Source organism: Taudactylus pleione, unplaced genomic scaffold (assembly GCF_031769625.1).
Source record: "Taudactylus pleione unplaced genomic scaffold, aTauple2 ptg000002l, whole genome shotgun sequence".
Classification (NCBI taxonomy): Eukaryota; Metazoa; Chordata; class Amphibia; order Anura; family Myobatrachidae; genus Taudactylus; species Taudactylus pleione.
In genome coordinates, this window is record NW_028284405.1 from 107,349 (window position 1) to 115,767 (window position 8,419).

Genomic DNA, 8,419 nt, shown 5'->3' on the forward strand with positions numbered 1-8,419 from the left:
CTGTTAGATGAGGGATCTCAGTACTGTTAGAGGAGGGATCTCAGTACTGTTAGAGGAAGGATCTCAGTACTGTTAGAGGAGAGATCTCAGTACTGTTAGAGGGGGATCTCAGTACTATTAGAGAGATCTCAGTACTGTTAGATGAGTCATCTCAGTACTGTTAGAGGAGGGATGTCAGTACTCTTAGAGGAAGGATCTCAGTACCATTAGAGGAGGGATCTCAGTAATGTTAGAGGAGAAATCTCAGTAATGTTAGAGGAGGGATCTCAGTACTGTTAGAGGAGAGATCTCAGTACTGTTAGAGGAGGGATCTCAGTAATGTTAGAGGAGGGATCTCTGTACTGTTAGAGGAGGGATCTCAGTACTGTTAGAGTAAAGATCTCAGTAATGTTAGAGGAGGGTCTCAGTACTGTTAGAGGAGGGATCTCATTACTGTTAGAGGAGGATCTCAGTACTGTTAGAGGAGGGATCTCAGTACTGTTAGAGGAGGGTCTCAGTACTGTTAAAGGAGGGATCTCAGTACTGTTAGAGGAGGGATCTCAGTACTGTTAGAGGAAGGATCTCTGTACTGTTAGAGGAGAGCTCTCAGTAATGTTAGTGGAGAGATCTCAGTACTGTTAGAGGAGGGATCTCAGTACTGTTAGAGTGGAGATCTCAATACTGTTAGAGGAGGGATCTCAGTACTGTTAGAGGGATCTCAGTAATGTTAGAGGAGGGATCTCAGTACTGTTAGAGGAGGGATCTCAGTACTGTTAGAGGAGGGATCTCAGAACTGTTCGAGTAAAGATCTCAGTACTGTTAGAGGGATCTCAGTACTGTTAGAGGAGGGATCTCAGTACTGTTAGAGGAGGGATCTCAGTACTGTTAGAGGAGGGTCTCAGTACTGTTAAAGGAGGGATCTTAGTACTGTTAAAGGAGGGATCTCAGTACTGTTGGAGGAGGGATCTCAGTACTGTTAGAGGAGGGATCTCAGTACTTTTAGAGGAGGGTGTTATTTTACAAACAATCGCACCTTCGCAGTATACAAAATCGCAGCTGTGATTGAAACACCATCTCTGAACCGGGCCCTAGATGGGTACATTCGTTCATATGCAAATTTGTATACATCTGCGTCTGGACCACAGCTATCCATGTGCCTGGTTCACCGCCATCATCGTTATCAATGTGCACTTATACCATCTCTTGACTGGTGCAGATCTGTCTGAAAACAGTTATAATTACGCTTACACACAACTCTACATCATACTTGCCGGGGAGTAGAAGCAGCTGGGTGGCAATGGGGGTTGGGGACATGACGGTCCGCATCATTAAGCCCCGCTCCCTCACAGTAAATTGCTGTGATGCACGCATATTTAAATACGGGGTGGAGCCAAATGACAAGATTCTATTAAACCCCGCCCCATACATGGGGACCCGCGATCGCCGTAGAAATTCTCCCCATTCTGCCCACTTCACTAGGAAGTGGGCAGCAATGCGGGAGAAATGCCTACTCTACCGAGGGTGCAGGGGGGTACCCAAAAAAACGGTGACTTCCGGGAGAGTAGGCATGTATGCTCTACATATCCTGCTATTCTGTTGACGATCCCCCTCCAAATTTTGCCTACACCCCGTTGCAATCCAGTTACTCCCCACCAGCTGCAAGTGGAGATGCAACTGGATCGTGTACGACTCTGTATGATCCATACTTGTGTACGATTGGTTCCAGCGCACGTGCAGTACAAAAAAACGCAAGTAATGCTTGTCAGACAGACTTGCAATGAACTCAGCCCATGTTCCTCCACAAAAATGTATTCAATAATTGAAGCACTCAACACGGGATGGGAGAGTGGTAAGATATATTGGTATGGTCAGCTTCTCCAATAATGTCCAAGGCGCCAAAGATTTCTATGACCTAAAATGAGAATCCATCATCGTGTAATATTTGGTGTGATCAAATTTAAAAATGTCATTTCTTACGGCTCTCACCCCACTGAGGAGCTTCATTTATTCAGGTCTACATTTTTGCACAGAATCATGGGGCAAACTTACCTACTTTCAATACAAAGAATTCGGGAGAATCCCGTAGGGGGCAACCAGATGTGAGGTGCAGGTGTGAAGGTGGGCACGGCGTCACAATTGCGTCATTGTTGCTCATCACGCCGCGGTATAAAGTCACGTTATGTAATATTGTGCAATGTGAGCAGGACCAGGATAATGTGATTCGCAATAAATTGCGTCATCAAGCCCCCGGACTGCCCACTTCACTCAGGAAATGGGCAGGATTCAGGAAGGTGGCTAGCACTCTAAAGGGGTATATTTACTAAAGTGCGGGTTATTAGAAGTGGAGTTGTTGCCCATAGCAACCAATCAGATTCTACTTATTTATCTAGCATCTTCTAGAAGATAAAGGCTAGAAGCTGATTGGTTGCTATGTGCAACAACACCACTTCTAAAACCCACAATTTAGTAATTATACCTCTTAGGAGGCCAGGACAGTTCCCCAAAATGAGTCAGTATCCCGACCATTCCTGGAGAGTAAGTAAGTAGGAGATAGGGGTGAGCAATTAGCCCACATTTCGTGCTCTAAAACATTTGGGGATCTTTGCCTGTATTCAGAGTTTGCTTCATCTACTGTACAGTATGTAACTAGACAGCCCTATACATCCGTTTGTGAGAGTAGCACTCTTCATTATCGGTGCACAGACACGAGTGGCGTCACAAGAGGGGTGCGGGCCGCACCCGGATGTCACCCGGGGTGACACCAAAGTACAGACTCCCCCTCAGTGACAGAAGCCGAGTGCTGCACTGTAGTATTAAGTGCAGCACTCGGCTCCTGACATTGTGAGGGAGCCGGCACACTGCACACAACACAGTCCACACCTCTTGCACCCCCCCCCAGTAGAAGAACTGGACCACAGGGGTTCATTGTCACCCAGTTACACCCATTTAGCCAGAAGTGGAGATGTGGCTAAATAGCCTGCAGGTCCACAGAGGTACATATGCCCGCCTCGGACACATCCGCAGTGCGAAAACTTGCAGATGCAGCCAATTTGCGTACGACTCTTACTCAGGCCCACAGTGAGCTCTTTACGCGTATTGACTTTTTACACATGTAGTACATTTCTGCACCAGAATCACTACTGGGTTTGTCAGGTAATTGAGATTGAAAATCTATTACATCTGGCTTACACCAAAGCCACCATTTAAAAAAAAAAAATAGGGTTATGGATCAGCTGCAATTACGGTTAGGCTGCAATTACGGTTATGGATAAGCTTCAATTAGGGTTAGGCTGCAATTAGAGTTATTGATATGCTGCAATTAGGGTTAGGCTGCAATTAGAGTTACGGATAAATTGCAATTAGGGTTAGGCTGAAAATAGCGTTATAAACTGCAATTATGGTTAGGCTGCAATTTGGGTTATGGATAAGCTGCAATAAGGGTTAGGCTGCAATTAGAGTTATGTATAAACTGCCATTAGGGTTAGGAATAGGCTGAAATTAAGGTTAAATATAGGCTGCAATTAGGGTTAGGAATAGGCTGCAATTAAGGTTAGGGTGGTATATGTTCAGAGTGTCGACATAGAAGGGGTGTCAACATTTACAATGTTGACGATGACATAATGTCAATTAAAAAGGAAGGAAGAGGGGAAGACTTGGAAAAACAATTGCACAGGAGTAAAAGTAGGTCAGAAAATAAAGTCTACTCAGGTAGGGTCTCTACTTCAAGGAAAAGATGGGGGAGCTCCCAATCCAGACATAATGCTGAGCATAAAGCTAAAATGAAGTCTGATTTCCATGTAAGGAATTTGAGGTCAACAGATTCTAGTAGCTCGAAAAGTGGAAACTGAAAAGCTGAGGACTAAATTTAGGTACTAATGAGCTATCGGCAGAACAGAAGGTAACTAAATGTGCAGGGGTCCATATGTTCTTGTGAGAAGGGTACACACAGGCACCACAATCCTGGGGGGCCTACACTGCACACCATGCACTCATATAATTATTATAATTACTTTTCCAGAGTTCCACATCGGTCGGTTCTGTATACTGAAATCACTGGGAAAATGGCGTGGCAGCCATTTTCCAGGTGACATCATCACGTTGTAGAAAGCCAGAGTCTACTATACTGCCGGAGAAGAGGAGGCCCGCCTGTGGGCTGCACACGGGCCCTCTCCTCTCCTAAATCATCCCCGATATTAATGGTTGACCTAAGAAATTACTGAATCTGTTGTTTGATCAATCTGAGAGAGAAATATGACTAACTATAACAGTTATTAACTTCTGTGATAATATGAAAATAGGGCATGTTCTAATACAGCTTGGATATTCAGGTTTATAGATTATGGTACATGTGTGTAGTAATATATGCACTCCATGTACTTTTCAATATTATTAAATAGTGATTTCTATTAATTTCTGTCTATTTCACACATATTTATACAGATTGCCCCCAGCGCCATCATCTCTTTTACCCAAGCCCGGGCCTGTTGAAGGGGCCCGGTGGGGACCCGGGTCCTGCAGCCCGCCCCCCACCCCATCCAAGCTGCCGTTGCTGCCATCAACTTATGGACAGCAGAGAGAGGGGACTGACTGCTACTGAAGCAGCCTCTCCCCAGCACACACGCTGCTGTCACGATGTTTGCTGGGCTAGGGAGACCTCTCTCCATGCGTTAGTCAGACCTCACTTCCTGTATTATATGCGGGAGTGGGGAACAATTGCGCCCCCACCCCCTAACACCTGCCCATCCTATGCAGTACGTGCGCAGCAAATGTAGTCTTTTTTGGGGGATGGAGGGGGTCTGGCCACACCTCCCCAGTAGGCCATGCCCCCTCCCTATACCTGGGCCCGGCAGAGCTGTTGGCAACCCTGCTCAGGATACCGGCAGTCACAATCCCAATGCCAGCATCCCGACAGGGTTAGGAAACCGACAACTGTTGGTATGTATCCTAACCCTGCCTCTATCCCTAAACCTAGCCCTCCCTCCCCGCAGCCTAAACCAAACCCTCCCCCCACAGCCTAAATCTAACCCCCCCACAGCCTAATTCTAACCCTTCCCCTAGTGTCTAACCCTCCCCCTAACCCCAATACTTACCAGTAGGATTCTGGCGGTCGGGATGCTGGTGTCAGGATTCTGGCACCGGCATTCTGAGCACTGTCATCTGGACCGCCAGGATATAAACTACATCCGGAAATCAGTGCTATGTCCTCAGAAGGTCACATTTATGGGTGATAACAAAGAAATGGGCATTAATCATGGACAGATAGTCATTACACCATAGAGAATATCATTTTTTTATTATAATAACTGGACATAGTGCAAATATCAGCAGCTCACACAGTATATAAAGCAGAAGCCAGTGGAAATTGGGTCCGGCCTGTGGTGGGTGCGCACCCGCGCCCGGAGGGGGGTTTCTGAGTACCTAGAAACCCCCCCTGCCAGCTGCTCCATCGCTGCGCAGCTGAACTATTTTTTTTTTTTTTAAAGAGAAGCTCAGGCAACTGTGCCTGCTGTCATACTGTGCTGGCTGTAGGGGGAGCTGCAGCGGCAGCGCACAGTCCCTCCTAGGCAGTTCACATGGCAGCACCAGCATTGTGAGAGGCTGAGAGGGAGCTGCTGCCGGGTGACAGAGATCTGATGGTACTGCCGGCAGTCTCTCCTGGACTCGAGCTGCACTGCAGGTCTGTGTATAACATGTGGGGTGCAATGATGCCAGAGCTGTATTTATTTGTGTTTTTAAGTGAGAGGTGTGTGTCAGTGTAGTCTTTGTCAGTGTGTGTGTCTGTAGTCTTTGTCAGTGTGTGTGTCTGTAGTCTGTGTCAGTGTGTGTGTCTGTGTCAGTGTGTGTGTGTCTGTGTCAGTGTGTGTATGTCTGTAGTCTGTGTCAGTGTGTGAGTGTGTGCCTGTGTCAGTGTGTGTGTCTGTGTCAGTGTGTGTGTGTCTGTGTCAGTGTGTGTGTCTGTAGTCTGTGTGAGTGTGTCAGTGTGAGCCAGGACTTATTGCAGTGATCACTATAGGTTTACTGTCCAGGCCAGACTCCCCTTTTATAGTAGACTCTTCTGTGACTCCTGTTCCCATGTAGACCCGACGTCATTCTCCGCTGCCAAATGCTCCTCTGCTCTGCAAGATGAAGGCAGGATTGTTTTGTTATAAATCAGTCATGTTTATATGGGGCTACTCTGAGACTGACATTAAATCATTAGTTTATTTAAACATGGAAAAGCTGTATGGTGACTCTTCTTTTAGCACCCAAATACTGTACCACTGACCACACTACTGAGCAGAATACCCCAGAACATCACACTATGTATGGCATTTCTTATTCATACAGGGGGCATAAGCAAAACCCAATAATTTTTGAAAGATGACTCCATGAACCATTAACAGTGCTTTATACCTGCCCTCTTACCCCCATTCATAACCATGTACCATTATCCCTCATTATACTGCCCCTCACACTTACCTCCAGCCATAATAAGTACAGTGATCCCTTATTATACTGCCCCTCACACTTACCTCCAGCCATAATAAGTACAGTGATCCCTCATTATGCTGCCCCTCACACTTACCATCAGTGATCCCTCATTATACTGACCCTCACACTTACATCCAGCCATAACTAAGTACAGTGATCCCTCATTATACTGCTTCTCACACTTACCATCAGTGATCCCTCATTATATTGCCCCTCACACTTACATCCAGCCATAACTAAGTACAGTGATCCCTCATTATACTGCTTCTCACACTTACCATCAGTGATCCCTCATTATACTGCCCCTCACACTTACATCCAGCCATAACTAAGTACAGTGATCCCTCATTATACTGCTTCTCACACTTACCAACAGTGATCCCTCATTATACTGCCCCTCACACTTACATCCAGCCATAACTAAGTACAGTGATCCCTCATTATACTGCTTCTCACACTTACCATCAGTGATCACTCATTATGCTGCCCCTCACACTTATCTCCAGCCACAACTAAGTACAATGATCCCTCATTATAATGCCTCTCACACTTACCTCCAGCCACAACCAAGTACAATGATCCCTCATTATACTGCCCCTCACACTTACCTCCAGCCATAACTAAGCACAATGATCCCTCATTATACTGCCCCTCACACTTACCTCCAGCCATAACTAAGTACAGTGATCAGTCATTATACTGCCCCTCACACTTACTTCCAGCCATAACTAAGTACAGTGATTCCTCATTATACTGACCCTCACACTTACCTCCAGCCATAACTAAGTACAATTATCCCTCATTATACTGCCCCTCACACTTACATCCAGCCATAACTAAGTACAGTGATTCCTCATTATACTGACCCTCACACTTACCTCTAGCCACAACTAAGTACAGTTAACCCTCATTATACTGCCCCACCTGTCACTTATTATACTATTAGTAGTTCAGGTTTTTCAGTCGGTTTGTGGACGGCTAATGGTCAATTTCAAAACCGACTGTTAGTAAATCTTCAGTTTCTATAGTCGTCTATGTGAAAGTATCATTTGTTGGTCCAATGTTCTAAACTGTTGTAAGGTCAGATTTCTGGTTGGTTTTGCGTCGTTTTTTTACTTGAGTAAATCTCCACTTTGCACACAAGACAGCAAAATGCACAAGAATGCAAAATCAACCAAAACTGACTCTTAGTAACTTTAGCCCATAGTATGGAAAGGTCTTATGTACAAAGCAGTAATATATATTTACAGTTCTTCTCTCTCTATCTTACACCTGTCGAGCAGACAATTTATTACATGGGACTAGATTATAGGCTTGTTTATATCTGTGATTTATGAGTACGAGTAGCCAGTCATTGAATTAGGGTAAATAATGTATTCTGTAATCTGATAATACTGAACATTTATTTCCTATTAGTAATTTTGTTGGAATATTGACCATAGATACATCAGTGTCGCTATAATGTGGTATATTGTGTTGGGGTGTGCACCATTATACACATCCTGTACATGGTGTGATTAGGGTGTAGAGATGCTGGTGACTGGTGGACCTCAGCAAATACAGAGTTGTGTACACAGCAAATCATTCTACAATCTAAATGTTATAATTTAGTCAAATACTGTAATAGAGTTGATTGTATATAAAAATATTACCTCTGCTGTCCCAAGTTTTGAAGTACAGAGGAACTGCTGCTGCAACTAACATGCCAGTTTTATGGAATGCCGAGATTATCCAGGTGCAAGAAATAATGCTGCTACAGACTTGAGGAGGACACAGCAGAAGTTACTACTGTGATTATTGGTAAACAACAGATGTTACTACTGTGATTATTGGTAAACAGCAGGTGTTACTACTGTGATTGTTGGTAAACAGCAGGTGTTACTACTGTATTGTTGATAATCAGCAGATGTTACTACTGTATTGTTGTTAATCAGCAGGTGTTATTGCTGTATTGTTGTTAATCAGCAGA